Below are 19420 nucleotides of genomic sequence, written 5' to 3'. Positions count from 1 at the left end.
CTCTGTACTCTGGTCAGCTTACAAAAGCAACGTCCCTGTCACATTGTTCTAATGATGAGTTTTCTGCATCTATCCACCTTTACACGTGTGCTTGTGAAAACATTACCACACACAGACTATAGTTCTTATTTGTAGGTAGAATCCATTTTCTTCATCTGCCAAGACACTCAGAGAGATAAACAGGACATTTTCTTTCTGTCAGTGAATCTGATTGCTTATGTGCTGCTGTTCTCTGATTGTACATCCAATAGCGGTCGGCTCTAGCCTCAGAAGTAACTGCTGGCAAGCAGGAGAAAGGTAGCAAGTGAACTGTGGTCAAACAACATCACTTCCCTAAGAACACAAGTGGGCCATCTACACCATGGTCTGATGATAACAGCAAGACAACAACCTAACTTATTGGTTTGGAGGAAAATACAAAGGAGAGAATGATAGATTGAGCGGAAGGGGGGGAAGACGAGAGATTGTTCTTCAAGGCACAAAATAACGCCAGGTACAAAAGGGAAGGGACAAGGTAAAAGGCAGATGAGATATTGTGCCAAGCGAGGGATGTGTGGAAAAAAACCCGCACTGAAATAGAAAAGCTCTGATGAGAGGCAGCACTACTTCTGATAGGGCCAGTTTGTTTTTACCCCTGTTTTGACAGAGATGAGAGATAGACGGAGAGAAAGGCGAACAGGGCGTAATTAAACAGCCTAATGAGTTTGTGGCTCTATTGAAGACTGTTTTTAAATGGAGCCTTGGTTTTGTGGTAGAAAATCTTCTCTTTCAGAGATGTCAAAGAAGTTTCTGACAGAGCAGTTATCACAGCATGTCAAATTGCTCCAGCTCAAGAAATGATTTGGATTTTTTTTTTCTTTTCACAGAGTGCTTCGAAACAAAAGCCCCCCCACCCCACCCCCCCTCCCCTCTCTAATTTGCCTTGGCAGGGTCCCGCTGGGTGGGGGGTCTGCATGGACACAGAGGGCTTTGCCAGAGGATTATAGGATGAGAGGGGGTGAGATGAATGAGTGTATGCGTGTGTGTGTTGGAGGTGTGTACATCTGCTTGTGATGGGCATGGGGGTGCGATGAAGGTGGAGGGTTCGGGGGGGGGGCTGCAAGCAATTTTTCCCAAAACGCTGCAATTGTCCCCAAGATTGAACAGTGCAGAGCAGTAACGCTCATTTTCCAGTCTATTCATTATCTCCTCTGTATTTACTTATCTTTGTCTCACAAGGAAAAAAATCAGTGTTAAAAGGGGCCCTTTCATGTGGAGAGGGTTTTTAACAGAGCTCTACGCTCTGACATGGTTGAGTTAAACTAAACTGTAGTTATGTTATGAAAGCAGTATGAATAGCAAATTAGTTCTTTTTGCTTTTCAGTGGTATTATAAACTGTATTAGATCCCTGATTTCTTCAAATTACATTTCCCTGCAGTCTCATATAATGCCTCCTTTTGGATGAAATTCCCAATTTTGTGGTGTCAAATTAGCGCAAAGAAAATTACACCATTATTCTAGGACAGAAATAATTATATAGTGTTTTTACAACCTGTGCCATAGGAGTTTATGGTTTTATTTCTCTTTGAAAATAAATCCCCTCATAAATGATTCATTTTTGGTGAGAGATCATCTGACAAGGAATAATAAACCAGTACTAGCTGAGTCGTATTTACGTTCAAATAAATGCAGACAAAGGAAGTTCATATGAAAAGATATTTCTTCTGTGTTTGCAACACAATAAAACATACTTGTCATTGTCCCTCTCAATGACTGTCAAAGCTGATTTACAGGTTTGTTTTTCTTGCATCTAAGAGTTTGACACATCACTGCCACAGATCCACAGAGCATTTTTTTTTTCCTGTGTCCTTTTACTATACATGCAGATACCATGTCTGTGTCTGGTAGGGGGTGAGAAAACTGCTTATTTAGTGCTGCTGTGTAAGTGTAAACTGCAGTGGTTCGATGGTAGTTGCACAGCTCGCCAGCTGCAAACATCTTGCCAAATGATGTGATAAAAGCAAATCTTTAACAAGAACTTATTTGTACAATTCATAAACTACAGTCCACACTTAACCTGCCTCGACTTAATATTATCCACAACCAAAGAGGGAGCCACTTTGGTTGAAATAAAGCAAACTAATTTGCAAAACCTAAATCAAAGGGTGAAATATCTTAAAATAACACAGCATTATGTGTGTAGTAATTTCACAAATGACCTAACATGAGCAGAGAAGTAACTTTACTTGAAGTTTTCAGCATTACGGCTATTATTTTCACAGTACAGAAAGAACAAATGTAGCAGTTACATCGCAGAATTTCATGTAAATGAATAAAATCTAGACCTCTCTAATCTGCTTGACACTTTAAACCCGAGATAGAGCGGTTATCACTGTAGTAATTCACATATCCTTCCTCTTTGGTCAAAAGGTGTGCACACACACACAGTACATCTGATTGATTACAATTTGCTGCACTGTCATATTTTGACACAGCTCTCCAGGAATAAACTCCAATGTCAGAGGGTGTTACTGTGTGGTTAGGGGGCCTTGATAGAGTAACATTGCTGCACTGCAGATACAGAAAAATCTGTGATAGAAATAGCTTGAAGTAACATCTCCTTAGGGCACACCTACAACTCTTACCCAGCTCTTCAAGAGGAAAAAAAAAAAGTCCTATAAAGAATTCTCAAACAATAAGGTTTTTTTTCTCTCCCTTCCAACTTAATTACTGATATTTCTCTGTTATAGGTGCCTGATTTGAGGGAGATAATTAGGTGGGATATTGAAGTGGGCCTCCAGGGGGCTCGGGTCTGGTGGATCAGGAGCTCGAAGATGAGGGGAGACACCATCTTTTCAAATTATTCTGGGGGGCCAGTGCTCCCAAGCAGCTTATGCAGCTAAGGCTTGGTAATTAAATTATAATTTAACCTGCTGAGGGTGGAGTGGCAGGACTGGACCAGGCTGGGGGTGGTATGGCACTGACAGGATTTACACTTAATGAAATAATAAAGCAACACCAGCAAGGTAGCTGGCAGTGAAGAAACAGACGCTCTGCCACTTGGCTCTATGTTTATCCACTCCTCAGCATTGGGGGAAGGTTCAAAGCTAACGAGTGGCTCTCTCTCCCTCTCTTTTTCCCTTGCTGTGTTCGGTTGTCGAGTGCAAGTTAGGGTAGTGGGTGGCACTGCATTTCAGTCAATAGAGTCTTTTTTTATAGGTTTGTTTTTCTACTTTATGCATTTACTGTATATAAGTTTGTGTGTGGTTGAATGTGTTTTGCTTGGATTGCCAGCGTTGCTCCTTCTCAAGTTCAGTGAATGGTTGTGATAAAGATATTGTGTAATATGTATAGGTTATGCCACCATTTATATATACTTGTAAACTTAATAAATCCTGTCGATTATCATGTTTGTATACAGACACAAAAACAGTTAAAGATTGCATACTCGTTTCTCGGGTTTGTGCTGATGGCTGTATTTTTCTATATTTACTCTGCTGCAATTTGCTAAGGGGCTACGTTTCTTGTTGTGCATGCTAATTTTCTGTTGATTAATTAAAGTATCTCTGTGGGGAACCTTAAAGTGCATATAATTAAGAACTCTCAAAGTACAGAGTACCCACAAAGTAGCTGAATCTCGAACATAAATACTGCAGAAAGCAGTAACTCATATTGAGAACAAGGTTTGTTCCCAAATAAATTGATGTTGGCTGGCTGGTGTCTTACCCAGCCATTACATGTTGAATACATTCTTGATCCTACTAATGCTTTCTTCAGTTTTACTAAGTGCCCTTATCTACTCGTAAACCAGGAACATTCAGCAATACAACTATATTTGATATATTTATTACTATGTGTATATGATGTTTATTCTCCCAGGATCCTGATTGCTATCATTTTGAGATAACATTCAGACACATACTCACCATCAGTCAGTCAGCTTCACGTATTAATGTAAAGCGCTATCTAAATCCATAGCATTTTACGTGAAACATGAGAGGAAGCCAGGAAATGGCTGAAATGGGGAGAAAGCGAATGTGAGTGAACTAGACAAAAAGATTTAAAGGGCGATGAGGTAGAGAGAGAAATATGGAATCCAACACATCTGTTTTGTGTCACAGCGTCTTTTTCTTCTCCTTCCCTTCGCTCCTCTTCCTCCGTCTCCGCAGCTGTTAAGATGGATGCCTTGCATTGGAGAGAAGAACCATGCAGCGTTCCTATAGCCCTGTTTCGCTGCAAGCTCATTACAACCCTCCCTTCCGAAATCACTCCCGCCCTCGCCTGCCCCACTCTCACCATTCACCCGAGCCTAAATCTGCCCCCACCCAGCCTCAGTCCCAGATCTAGCCCCAGCCAGCATGACAGACAGGCCCAGTTAACAGTCCCTGTAAGCGGCGAAAGAAAGCCGAGCAGAGAGGTAAAATGACTGGACCGCAAATGACAGGTGTAGTTAAAATAGTGAGGCGCAGAAAGGCTTGAGGACAGAGAACCGGGGCGGCACGGTAATAAGCAGGATGAAGGAGCTCAAGCATTGCCTGAGTTTTCCTCTCTTCCACTAACATCCCTCCTCAGGCAAACAAAGGGAAAATAAGAGAAAGTTAACTTTTTCCTTTAGACACTTCCTCTCCTCATTGACTTATTTCCCCCATGTCAATCCTGTCTTGCATTGCCTCTTTTTAAGGATGTTAATGAGGCATTATTGGGGTAATGCAGCATATTTCTAGAATTTAAGAGTTTTAATAACATGCTTTGTGGCAGGGCTACTTGAATTGTAAATGTGCTAGGAGAGGCCATTTTGTTTGGTCCCCTTTAGACTCATTTAGATGGACACAGGAGGGATTTGCCTCCGCTGCTGATCTGCATCTATTTTCTATGCCTTTCATCCATTTTCTGTGTTGCCTTTTTTTATCACCACCTTTCCATCAAATCTCGCCCAGCCTCATGTTTAAAATAATCACTTTTTTGCAGCATCCGTGCTGGACAGGAGGAGGGGGTGGTGGTGGAGTGAATAGATTGGAAGTGTGTAAACACCAGTCAAAGGGTGAGGGGACAGTACTGTTGTTGGTTGAGGAAAGGACATTGCCTATTCATCATTTCAGCCATGCTTGTATTGAAGACTTTGTTTCTAATTAACCTAAATAGTTTAGAAAAAAATCAAGATCGACATGCAAAAGTCGAAAATAAAAATCATTAAAGAAAGAAAACAGGTTGGTTCTTCAACAAACTTCTTTTTTCATCCACACAGATGAAATGTATGATGATTATCATGTTAACATCCCAGTTTAGCATGTTAATTAGCACTAAACACAAAATACAGCTGAAGGGAACAGCATTAGTTTTGCAGGTATTTGGTCCTGAATGACAAATTAAAGCCTTTGCCTTGATGTCATGGTGGTACTAGATGAAAAAAAAATCAAGGTTCATCAAAGTTATTAAAATTCATCCTGAGAGGGGAAATTAATTTAAGTACCAAATTTCATGGCAGCCCAACCAATAATTGTGAAGACATGTCACTAATCCTAACCTTAACAACCACAAATGTCAAGCTCACGGTGGAGGAAAATCAGGGAATTACGAAAATCAGTGGGATTCATCCTTTGGAGAACACGAATGTGCACAATCTCATGGCAATCCATCCAACCCGACTGACTGACAAGCTGATTGACATCAATAGACCATGCCGTTTGCATGGCTGGTAAAAAATGTACTCAAAATAACACACAATTGATTGAAATTGACAGCCAGCACATTCCCTTATAATGGCTTATGATTGGTTAAAAGAAGTAATTATGGTCATAACTGTTACCTGCATTTTAACAGTTTAGTACTACATGTGTAATTTCCCCTCCAAGTCTTTTTTTCTGATCAAACTCTCATTCCCATTTAACATGATTATGTCCTCCCTCCTCTCCTCCTCTTCTTTCTCCTCCTTCTTGCCCTCCTTAGTCTCTGATTCCACTGCCTATCTGATTGGTATTAACAGGATTATCAATGCTGCTGCCATAATTAGAAGTAATGCACCACAATTACTGATATAGATCAGGGGGGATTAAACTTCATTATGTGGAGCTTGCTTCGAGGCAATAAATCTAATGCGGTTTGATCATATGGACTTTGTTGATACCTACATGTCAGTATTTATAAAACACTCTGCCACTATTTGAGTCTATATAAGACTTGCAGTAGCTGATAATTGTTGGCTCTCTGCCCGCTTTAAGCCTGGAAGATACTGTACAAGTGAGTGCGTGAGTCCTCTATCATGGCCTGCAAGCTGACTCCAAGTTGAGGTGATGCCAGAGCCGTTATTACAGTACAATGTGTGGGGTGTTTGATACTGCATTTCATCTTTATTGAGCCACATATTTAGAGGGGAGTGACACTGGAGATGGTAGAGCGTGTGTGGTTGTTGTTTCACATCAACTCCCAATGTCACAGCACATCCTATGGACCGAAGATGCCCCCGTGTAGAATGCCCCCACAGTCAAAAACGCAACATTTCATGCTTTAGCATACTAGCTTTTGTCACGTTCGTCTCCAGACTGTATTAACCTGAGTCATCTGTGAGGCCTGCTGTTGAGGGAGCTTCCCCTCTATTGACTCTATCACTGATATATGCAGCGAGTAAAGAGTATGGCCATCTGGAAGAGCTAAATTTAGCAGGTCCCTGTGCAGAAGAGGAACATCTGTCTTTATCAGCGGTGGTTAACTCGGTACAGGAAACCCAGCACATGTAATTCATGCAATATTTAGATGTGAGGGTCAGAGTGCTCCTGTGGGGATGGAGGCAGTCTCTGTTGCTCAGACTGCGTGATTGACCTGGGCCTGGTCTGTGGAGAGAGGTGCCAGCTCTGATCTCTTTAAAGCACGAGGCAGCACACAGGAATGTCATGCTTTAACTCTATCATGCAATAACACTGCAGGACCGTGTATTAGAGTTTAGAGGCTAAATGACAGATACAGTTAGTAATGTTGGGATCAGGATCAGCTGTAATTTAGATATTGATGACAAATCATCGGTGTCATGGTCAATAGGTAGAAATTACATTTGTTCACGTTCTGTAGTTAAGTACAAATTTCAAGTATTTAGACTTTATTTAAGTTCTTAAATGTTATGCTACTTTATACTTCTACTTCTTTACATTTCGGTTGGAAACATTGTACTATTCTGCAGATTGAGGTTTTACATAAAAACATATGACCAATTTATTTATCATGATGTAGTTCTGTAGATTAACCTACCCAGCAGTTGATAATACTGTTAGAATTGGCTCCACATCAACAAATTACACTATTAAAACCTTAATGACTATACATGCAATATAATAAGGTAACACACAGGGGTCATTCAGGGACCATTTGACCTTTTTATATGTTTTCTGTCAATACTTTTCTGCGCTCAAGTAAGATTTTGAATGCAGAAATTCTATATTTTGGTAATTTTACTGAAGGAGAAGATCTGAATACTTTTTTCCTCTCTGTCATAGTCTGCCAAAACCTCGTGAGGGCCTTGATGGAAGGGCAGAGCAGCATGTGAAAGGGAAAACACAAATGGTTCATCATAATGGACAAAAATACAGCTTGATGTAGTTGTCTTGGATATTCTGTATGTATTGATTCGGTGGAACCTTGGGTAGGTTTCTATAGCTGTGTTACAAACTTTAAATTGTGAGATGTATTATATTATCGTTATTTTGTTGCTGTGGAAACATGGAAGCAGTTTCATAGTTGATGCACGACTGAAGTCTGGAGGAACCGGATGTATTTGATGTGAAGATTTGGGTTTTGTTGGAACAGCTTTCTCCTGGCCTGTCTTATATCATGAGGACTGAATTAATAATGTAACTATGACTAAAACATTACAGACATACATGTGTGCAACATGTAAAAAAAAAAAAAAGAAGCAGATTTCAAAGTCTTTCCCAGAGATTTTGAGTTATCTTGCCTTTCCTGGTTTCCAGTAGCATGTGCAGCTGTTGTTGGGGAGTACAATGCTGCTCTTATTTCTATCTTCCTATGCTTGCTCAACCGTCACCTCCTCTGCCATATTAAACACTCAGTCAGCGTTCAGTCAGTATTTCTTGGCAATGGACCTGTCTTTTCTTAGGGGTGTCATGCTGTAGCGTTGCTCCTACATTGCTCAAATCAAAGCACACACAGACACACACACACACACAGAGAGAGAGGGGAAGGCTGAACAGACCTGAAGTCCTCCCAATCCCCCACCCACGCACATCCACGTGCACAAATACACAGACGCAAACATGCACAAGTACTGACATGGATTCAGCTGAGACGCACATCGTAAAGCTGCAACACGAGGGTCACCTGCCTGTCTAGCTGTCTATCCGTCTCTGCGTCACACTCAGAGGAGATAGTACATACACACATATATTTGCTTCTATAGTTTGCATGTTGGTGTTCCTTAATACAAAGTCTTAAAGCAACCAATGCGATTGCTACATGTGAGGAATAATTGGATACTAGGTGTTTTCGTGCTCATCAGCACATGACAAAGAAGCAGACCTTTGTCCCGACACTTACCTTTTAGCGCACAGACAATATAACACAACTTTTTCTAAGGAGGAATGGAAGCTATACTCTTGGAAGCTGATAAGCAGACAAAATGGCTGCAGTCATTTTTTTGAAACTTTTCCAATAAGCTCCCACCAGGGAGAGAATCTCCATCTTATTAAACCAGTCATCCACTCACAGATACACAGCGATGATACTTGCATAATAATAACTTTAAACAAAAGGAGCAATCACATTCAGGAGCTGGGCTGACCATTTTTTTTTCCTTTCCTGCTAAGTGATGTGCCATTGTGCAACAACAGCTCCATTCAAAATATAACATTATTTAGAAATGAAGCCAATAACCCGTTAAGATATATGAAACTCATTTGTGAAATGTTTGAGAAATTGCTGCCAGGGGGTTGTGGATGAATGCGGTCGCTGGTGCCAGCGCTGAAGATTCAGAGAGGGGAGGTAAATATTTCAAATAAGAATAACATCACCATGAAACCATTTGCAAACTTAAAGGGCACACGCACGCACACACACACACACACGCACACACACGCACACACACACGCACACACACACACACACAGACACACACACAGTCTCACCAGGCTTTGAAATGACATGATATAAAAATGCTGTCCTTCATGCTCTGCAGCTGATGTCTGATATTTCATCCTTGTTGTTTTATTAAAGATTTAAACAAGTTTACATCTCCAACAAATACAAATTAGCCAATTTTTCTGACACCCACTCTGATCTAATGGGGAAGATATGAAGAGGAGAGGAGAAAGGGATGGAGGGAGAAACTGAGATTGTGATGGTATATTAGATTTCCGTATGTGAGTTTAATACATTTAAAGAAAACATAATTTTAAGTTATCTGTGCTGAGAGGGGGGGTTGGGGGGGCAGTGTTACATTCTGTTGGATATGGCTTGTCAGAATAAAGTAATATAGGAATTCAGTATCCTCTTAAAATTCATCATTAGTATTGAGTAGCTGAATATAAAGATCTGCACAAGCGTGGTTTGTCTCAATATAATGTGTCCATTTGAGTATTAATGACTGCTTTAATGCAAAAGCCATGTCTCACGTGAACTGCGTTGAGTAAATAGGAGACATCATGTGGCCCAGCAGCCACCATCATCGTCCTGTAACTTTGATTGACTTCTTGTGCCATTGTTTTATCTTTCGCATTTACTACATTTAATTTCTCTCTCTCCCTCCGCCGTCGGCTCTGATGTCTCTGCATCCTCAAAGTCAATCGATTACATCCATAACCCCGGGGTTCTTGCTCTCATCTGACGCGCTGGGTATCTATCCTTGGCTTTCTGACCTGGGCCAACCCCCGCCTCACCCTGTGGCTCCTTCCGAACTTTGATGGCATTATCCATATCCATGTCACCAGTCTGACACTGTCCGTCCTGCATCAATAAACATTTGGGGAGGGCAGATTTTTCTAGGCTGAATAATTTATAGTGCATGATTAGAAACTCTATCCTGAGTGGAGGATCTGGTTGCTTGTATGTTTGTCTTGGATCTTTACAATAAAACATGACCCAGTCTGATTAGAAAGTCCGGTGCCACAGAGCTTGTTGGGTGTGTGTATCAGTGTGTGATTGTGTGTGTGAGACAATGAAAGCGAGAGAGAGAAGACAATTGCGTGTAGAGTTTAGTTTTCTCATCTCTGGATGAGCAGAAGTAGTAAAGAAAAACTCTATGAAGACTTAACATTGCTTTCAGACCCTCAGTGTGTGTGTTCCTTACACAGAAACACACACAGAAGAAACTGGCAATGTTGATGTGTTTAATGCAACATTTTTGTTGTCACAGTGCTCACTGAGGCTTCTTAGCCTTAGTTACTTAGTTACAGGGAATTGTCAGACTGTAGAGGAGCAGTTCTGTATGATTTAATGAGTCTCAGACAGTCATACTGGAGATTATTTCTTCAAAAATATCAACATTATAACCTAATAATATCATTTGTCATTGTTTGACTAATAAGTAATTCTTGTAAGAATGTGACAGCGATCTCGGAAATTTAAATACAAGTACAAGTCAATCAAATTTAATTGATATGTGAACTTCACATTAGTAATACATGGTTAGTAATAGATCTTTTAAATGGGTGCTGGGTGCTGGTTAATGCTGACTGTGTATTTGAATCATTTATATTTCAGTCGTCTTTTCATTTAGTTCATGTCAAGCAGTTTATTTCAACAACTTACTGAAGTTGATGTTGCCATGGCACCCGCACCAGGGTGCCACCAGTGATAAATAAAAACATTGCACTGACAGGGAAAATAAAAACTTTAAGCCATTATCTTTATTTAAAATGTGCAAATTTGATCTGTAGCAACAATTTGTGGTTATTTTTGCTATGATTCAGACACAGTCTGGAGCCGCCGTCTTTGCCATCAGCATCTGAAAGGACACTAAACTTTAACTTGAAAAGTGACGCTTTCTACCCATCCCTCAGTTTTACAAATTGCAGAGGAATATGCTGCATGTTCAAAATCCACAATCTTTCAGTTTCTCCCAGTTGACAGAGGCAGATATAAGGCAGGCGTCTGGCAGGCACTGTTGTCCTTCACTGGGGCCTGCTTTCTCTTTGTGTTGCGGAGGGACATTACAGAGAACACATCATAAACTTCTCATCATACAGTAGCTAAGAGTGTGTGTTTGGGGTGGGGAGGGGGTGTTATGTTCATTAGCACAGTCAAAATGCCTGAAGGCATAAGCAGAGAAGGAGTGAGTGAAGGAGAGCGGGGAGGGAGGGGGTGGCTTGTATGGAAATTGACCAGTGTGCTGTAACTGTTCATCTGGTGTAGGCCTTTGAAGTGAGCTGTTCAACACTGCAGCCGGCCTTGTTCTTGATAATTGCCTAAATGATCTCCATGGAGCGCTGGGTTGTGTTACAACTGAACTAATCCAGGGGCAACCCGCTGATTTGACAGAGAGCTCTTCGCTATGTCAGTCTCCCCCCTTCGCCCAAACAACAGCCTATCTTCCATTCTGTTTCGTCTGTTTATTAGACCAACACAGCAGGGGGTGTCATGGTAGTGATGTGGGCTCTGGAGGCGCGGGAGGGTGGGGGTTCTGTTTGTTGTAGGGATGATGGCCTCTGTGCTCCCCAAGCTTAGCCACACGCTTAACCCGCACTCCTTGACATCATACCCTCAGCTCGCCCCCATTGATATGTAAATGAACAGCAGCCTCGTTTGCAAATGAGGGAGGAATAATTAGTCAGAAGCACTTAGCAACAACAACAATAATACACGCGTCTGATCCAGGCTGAGCTGCTCTCTCTTTGTCATTTGAGCTGCTGCTGGCAATCAGACAAGCCCCCCCCCCCCCCCCCCGCCCTCCTCCCTCCCAACCCCATCCCCTCCATCGCAGCACCAGAGACACTGGTGGGTGGTGGGGCATCCACAACAAGTACAGTGTTTGGCCTTTTGGAGCCTCACCAGGGTTTAGGGAGCCAGTGGAGCATGGAGGCCAAGCAGAGCCCTAGGCCAAGAGCACCGAGTACGGAGCACAGCCTGGGTTGGAGACCTCTCTGGTATGCAGGGAGGTCAGGGCAGAGAACAAACTGGAGAGGAAGTAATGTGAATACCCTGAGACCTGAGCTTTACAGGTCCTGGAGGAAGAAAGAGCACCGTCACACACATGTCCATGAAAAAGGCAACACTTAAGTGGAAAAATGGAAGTTCAGTTCAATTTTCAGCGAGGAAAGTACCGCGGTAATGTGTGTGTTTGTTTGACAGGAAGAGTGAAAGAGCAAAAGAGACCAAGAGTACATAACAGAGAAAAAGTTGATAAGAAAACAAAATGGCAGAAATAAATAGCATCCATTTCGGGAATATGACTCAGTACCTTGACTGGGAAAAATAGATTATTATGTCCAATTTACATACAGCGCCAGCGCTTCAAAGAAGCGGGTGTCATGTTAGAACTCCGGTGCCAGGCGTAATGAAGAGCCCCCCTCCCACTGTCCCAGGACAGGCCCAGTGGCAGGGTATCAGGTAGACTAAGGTCCCATATAAAAGCGGCCCCTATGAATTATAAATCATAGGCCACTGGAGCCACAGCCTGTGGGATACAGAGGGGGTAAGAGGGACTATATTCCCGGAACAAAGGACAGCGATGGGAGGGGGTAAGGTGGAGAAGTGGTGGGTTAGTGTCATACAGTAAAAGTTGAAGAAGGACAAAGAATTTGATGGTGTGCAATTGCTGCCATTGTCTAATATACTCTAGGTAATATGATGATGATGATGATGATATTAAACTAAATAACATTCAACACTTTACCACGTAGAGTATTTATAGTTTTTTTTAAATTTACTCTATTCATTTGTATGTATAGAAATGTTTTCCATGTGTGTATTGTACCTCATGGAGAAGCAATAGGAAAGGCTTCTGAATATTTCTCCACCATTTTGTGTATTGGTACACACACACACTCTCACGCAGACACAAGAATAAGCAAAAGTGCATGTGTTCTACTTTATACTTGTGTTCACGTGAAAAGATTTCTGAACCAGCTGGAGTTTTCTGGTCCTCCCCATTGGTCAGTGGGTTGTAGGCCTGGTTCAGTCAGAGGTGATTGAATAGAAATATTGTTTTTTTTTTGGGGAGGGGGGGCATGCTGATGAAAGGTTGATTGATATGGTGTCAGGCGCTCTGTGATGGATTAAATTGTGTGTGCAGACGTGGCCCTGGCCAGTCATGGCTGTTGCTGCTTTTTCCGCCAGCCACTGCTGCGGCAGCTTTAAGAAAATTTGATTTTCGCAGCTCAGAAACACACCGCAGCCCCTTTCTCTCCGCTGCCTGACTTCCATTTAGTTTGAGAGTGCACAAGTGATTCTTTATTGGATGAAATCTGCGCCGGATTGGATAAAGTGTTAGAGCGCTGAGCCATCTATCACTATCACCGCCCCAGCTCCAGTTTCATTTTAAAAGAAAAGAATAAAAGCAGAAAAAACGGAAAAGAAGAAGAAGAAAAACAGACAGCCATAGGATGTTGGAGATTTGAAAATTAACTGTGGCAAGGAAAAAAAAGATCTATCCTCCAACCACTAAGCCTGTTTCCTCTGTTGGAGGATACCAAGCTTTTCACTGTAGAGATGCCTCCATGACTCACTAGTCTCTCAAGCTCTGCGGTCTCTCTGCTCTCATAATGTCTGCTGACCTGCTCCAGCCCACACCTGTTCACCCCCTGCTCCGTAGGTCTAGTTCCTTTCACATATTTGTTGCTTTTTCTTATGTGCACTATCTGTCCGGAACTCTGACATCTTGTGTCACTAGCATAAATGTGGACAAAATATATATTTTATCAGGCCTTGAGAAGAATTTACTATGTGGCAGGCAGGATAAAACTGGGCTTAAAGTAGATCTCATGTTGCACAACTGTGGCATGTGTTCAAATGAAGGAACTGGCTTTCTGATGTTGCAGTCATGACATTTTGAGATGCAGACCTGGTCTTGCTATATGGACTTTATTTATAATTCACATTCTTTCTGTTTTGTTTTGTTATATTCTTTCATTCTTTCACATCTTTTTAAGCAATGCTTTAGTAATTGTAGCTTTTATATATGTGCAGCTGTATTTTGTAACTATTGGCTGCTTTCTGCTCGCACATGTCTACCTTATCCAAAGCTTATCAATATAAAAGCGTATAGACATTATATTCACTAAAAACATTCTGTTGACAATGTAAAGTAAGTGTTTTGCGTTGTAATTTTACCTTTGCACAGCTGTGACAGAGATGTATTTGCTCTGGATGTGACAGAGCAGTTAGATCAAATAAGTTGTTGAACTGTTGGTCGCCAAAGTCAGCCTGCAGACTTCGGTGCTCACTGACAGTGGGGGAAACAGCAGCGTGACAAATCCCCTGACGCCACACACCACCACCCTGTTCACCTCAAACTGCCGAACACAAGTTGACTCTAACTCATCAGGCCTGCATCTCTAGTCCAGCCCAACACAGCCCAACACAGCTCACCCTACACCTGTGAATTAGTCAGGCTTGTTTGTTTGTGCACATCTGACCATCTTTTTTCCATTCATTTTTAAACACTATCCCTTATGTCCCCCTGTCTGTCCATTAGTGCTCTGCTGTATCAAGCAAATGGCCATGAATTTACCTCAGGGCGATGCAGACGAGAGCATCGGATGGCAGGAAGGAAGGAAGGAAGGAGGAAAATAAAGGGAGAGCTGGGGGAAAAAAGGCGGCAGAAATTGTGAAACTCCTATGTATTTCATTTGGCCTTACATAATTCATTTTGAAATGCATCTTGGATGATGTAAATCTGTTCAGAGGCACCCTCCATTCCAAGCCTTTACCCTTAAATGTCTCTGTGGTTGGAGTGTCCTGAGGCAGTTTGGACCTACTAGCCCTCCCCACCCCCAGCCTTAATAAATCATTACGGAGCAGAGCCGCACTTATCAAGCTGGTTAGAGACCTCTAATGAGCACAGGGACCACGACTCTGCGCAGCCCCAGAAATATTTTATTAAGAGCACTTTTAAACACACACTACTCAGGATGTATGACCACATTGGTGAGCCCCCTGTATCACATCTGCATCATAAATAGCAGGCCCGAGACTGCATGGGAGATCCGCACATTGTTTAAGCTGCCCACTGTGATGCACCAAACTCTGTCTTCCAGTCTGACTCGACCACTGGCCAATGGTAAGTGCCCTCCATGGAGCACATGGATTATTTCCTGGATATAGATGGCTCCCATGGGGCTTCATGACCTTTGCTCTCACGCTCTAGTTATGATGGCCCTTCAGAGAAGAGGACATACTCGCGAGTCAGTCACAGCTCGTCTCCCTGAATAATGGTCTTCAGCCACCTTATGTCCATTGTGTGCCTCGTGTGTGACATTAAAAGGCATCATTTCGAAAATCTACATGTTTCTTTGATGCAAACCTTGACCAAGACACAATTCAGATTTTTGTCAAAGTTAGAACGTTTTTCTTTTAAATGAAACACCAGGCCCACTGATTTCATTATTCTTTTGAACTTAACATCACGGCAATCAAATAGCGCCCTCTTCTCTTTATCCCAGGCTGAATTAATTGATGAAGGCAGATGCTGTGCTGTTTGGTTGAAAATGAATCACACGTCTAACTATCTTGTACAGCTCTACAAGAGAAACGTTTTGTTTTGAACATAACTCAGCAATCTCTCTCTTGATGACAGCTTTGTCAAATCAAACAGTTTTGTGCTTCATAAAATTACAGCTTGTATTGTGTGGGTGAAACTGCTACAGTTGTACCTTTTTTATAAAAGATTCCATATGCTTCCACTCATGTATTGCTCGTGTATTATTTCCTAATGAATAAATGCAATTTAAACCAGTAAATTAGGCGTTTAGAGGTAAAATGAGAAATGGAAAGAGATCATGTCACAGGTTAAGGCCAGTCTCTTCGATATAGGCAGACTATCATTAAAGAACTGCTCAGGCTCTCAGCCATGAATCCACCATTCAAAAATACCTGACCCAGGATAATGGCAACTACATTGACAGCAATAATGAAAGGTAAGAAAGTCTTTCTTTTACAGTCCTTTTAAGTTTCCAACATCCAAGACTGAAGAAAACTAGTAAGAAAAAAAATCATTACTTTGTTGTTTCATCTGACTCTTTTCTTCTCCAGCACAGAAACAGTGGGCTGATTAAAGATGACTAAAACCTAAAACCGACCAAGCTACGTACTTGTTCTCTTTCCTCCGCTCTTCAACTTTTATTTTTAATGGAAAATCGGCCCCAAGCTCGTTTACTCAGGAACAGAGGGATATAAATGTTTTAAAATTTAACCAAAAAAGAAAAAGAAAGGGAAGAAAATGGAATGGAGGAAGGAAAGGATAGGTAATAAGAGAAAAATTTTAATCTTAATAATTCATGAAGCAGTCCTTCAATGCCCTTTTTCTCTCTGCTGACTAGTGTTTGATGAAGATACAGGTTTTCTCTCTGCTGGGCTCCAGCAAGGCAAATGTTGTGCAGTGTAGATAGGCTTCTGATAAGGCCAATATATGAGACACTTACCAGGGGGAGTTGAAAAACGGCATTACCCAGGCAGAACATAGAGGAGGAGAACAGAGCAGGACTGGATCAGAAACAAGGTTAGAATGGCAGGAAAGGCCCTAAGGGAAGCCGGGCAAGACAACAACTCAAACTGCACTCTGATTGTAGCACACAGGGTCACAGGGTCAGCGAGAGGGTGGGACAAAGCCCCGAGAACCTACAGTATGTTTGCTTATATAGAAATTCATTTGAACCCATTGGAAAGCAAAATGTCACTATTGTCGTTGGTAAGACATTGCATTTCACTGTGATGTTATTTTTTTTAATAGCGCGGTGATCTGTAGTTTCCCCATAGGAAGGTATGTCTTTCAATCTGTGCAAAAACGATCTTTTATTTTGAATGTATTTTGTGCACAAATGGTATGCTTTCAGGATTCACAGTGATATGTACAGTGTTTTGTAAACGTGTGGAGAAAATGGGCAGGCTGACAGTGTTGAGAGAGAGCGAGAGATGAGGAGGAAGGAAGAGGGCTTTGCTGCTCTGAGGTACAGCCCTCTGATCTCCTTTTAAGTTGTGGCCCAGCATGCTCAGCAACATAGCCAGTCAAACCTGCAGCCCCCCCCACCCCCAGGGTTCAAGCTCAGCTCAAAGGGTTCTCCTCTCTGAGGCTCCTCTGCGTAACCGCCAGGCCACGGCTCCTTTCCACCTCAGTGATCACACACACACTCCCCAACCAGGACTCGCATGTTGACACTGTGTTTGAGGAAGCATTCTGTGATAATGTCCCAGTATTGATCAGCTATCTGTGATGATAGCTGTTGGGACAGCGACCTGAATTCAATCTGGAATGATTGTTAATGCTGGATACTGGATAGGTGGCTCAGCCTGCGGTCTGCCGTAGTGAGGGTGGGGGTGAGGGTGTTGGGGTGCAGGGTTCACCAAAGGTGAGGGGCCCTCCCTCCCATCTGTAGTCCTGGGAGTCAAGTTCAGCCAGAGGGTCTATGGGGGACTGAAGGTCTGGACGCCATGTCCATCTGGATCAATCTGCATACAGAGGCCAGCTGACTGAGACAGCCCCCCCCCCCACCCCCTCGGTTGGTGACAGGAGAAGATGGCTAAAGGGGACGGTTGATTTGGGAAATGTGATTTTTCTAAGCAGTGGAGAACTCAACTGCTAGCCTTTATATTTGGTTAATGCAATGCAAATTGATTTTCAACATCACCATCACTGCATATATCTCACTGGTTCATGTTTATTTTACTTACAGTATGTATGTAATGGACGGATGCGGTCAATAATTACTTTATTTTTAAAAAATGCACAAAAATAAAGTGACAGAAAACCTGGAACTCGGCAACTCAAGTACACAAATTTGAATATAAATGTCAGTTTTACAATTTTTGCTCTTTGTGTTTGCGTGTGTGTGTGTGTGTGTGTGCGCGCACCGTGTGTGTATAAGGCATTCATGAGATTAGTGTGAACCTTGTCCTCCCCGAAGGTGCAGAGGCCAGGCACACTGCCGCCACTCATATGCATCTCTTTTATTGTCTATTGTGTGTAATCACAGCCCTCTCGCTTCTCACTGCCAGACTTTTGACCCTTTTTATTTTGCTGTCCATTTTCAGCTGCCCCGCAACCTAGCAGGCATTAGACTACTGAACAGATGTGCAAGGGGCAACCAGTGAATGCTAATAAGGGCTTTTGAAACACCAAATCCTTTTCATAGTCGGGATGACAGAAAGAAAAAGTAGTATAAGACACGTTGAGTCCAGTTATAGTGAAATGATGGATTTATTTAAAAGAAAAGCTAAAACTGATAAGTCACTGAGTGAGTCACAGACCACGTGTGTGTTTGTGTGTGTCAGTCCGTGTCAGTCCGTGCACGTGTCCATGCGCATCCCTTCCCTAACATGCACGTACGTGCACGTGCGGCGTGTCCGTTCGTGCATCTGTGTATGTTTGTCCCCAGGCTAGACAAAGCGTGCTACTCCTTGGCAGTTCCCCCCTGTCACCGCAGAGGCCTCAGTGTGTGAGTGCGAGTGTGTGATCAATCTCACGTGGACCAGTCATGGTGTCAGGGCAGCAGTGGATCTGACTCTCCCCCTCTCTCACTCTCTCCCTCTCTCTCTCTCTTCTCTCCTCGTCTCCCATTTCTCTTCCTCCTTCTCTCTTGCTCCTCTCCATCCATCCTTTTCTTTGACTGTGGGACAGTAGGAGTGCTGGGTCAGGAGCGAGCCTGTAGAGCGCCCATCTTTCTAGAGGATAATTAATGCATGCCAAGCTGGAGGGCTGATCCCATCGCCGGACTGCTCCAAACAGGTACCTGTGCCTTCCTTTTCTGTGGAGCTGCCCTGCTCTGTTTCACTTTGTCAACTGGGCTTTGCTCACTGACTGATTTGCTGACCAGCACTCACTCATGCTTTCACTTTTTCACACTGTCTCTCTCCCTCCCTCTCTTCCTCTTCCTCTCTCTCTTCTCCCTCCCTCCCTCCCTCCCTCCCTCCCTCTCTCTCACACACACACACACACACTTATACACACACTGTACACAAGGCAGTACTCGACCCATTACTGAGTAACTTTTAATAGTGTTTGCTGGAGTGAGAATAGCTCGGTTCCCCTCTCGATCTACATTGTGTGGGTTTTCAGGTTTACAGGTGTAGAGTTAGAGAGACACGTTTTATGCTCCGAGGTGGCAAATGTCATGTTTTTCAAGTTGAAGTGGGTTGTCTTTACTGCTCTGGGCTGTACTAGGTGCTTCTACACCTCTGATCGCCTCTGATCGACTTTCTCAAAGGTTACAGCTTTTCTCTTTTCTGTGATTTTGTGTATTTGATGTGTTATTCCTCGCTGAGATAAAAAAAACAAAATATGTGGCAAAC

This window comes from Pempheris klunzingeri, chromosome 1, assembly GCF_042242105.1.
Source record: "Pempheris klunzingeri isolate RE-2024b chromosome 1, fPemKlu1.hap1, whole genome shotgun sequence".
NCBI classification, from domain to species: domain Eukaryota; kingdom Metazoa; phylum Chordata; class Actinopteri; order Acropomatiformes; family Pempheridae; genus Pempheris; species Pempheris klunzingeri.
This window is presented reverse-complemented; position numbering follows the sequence as displayed.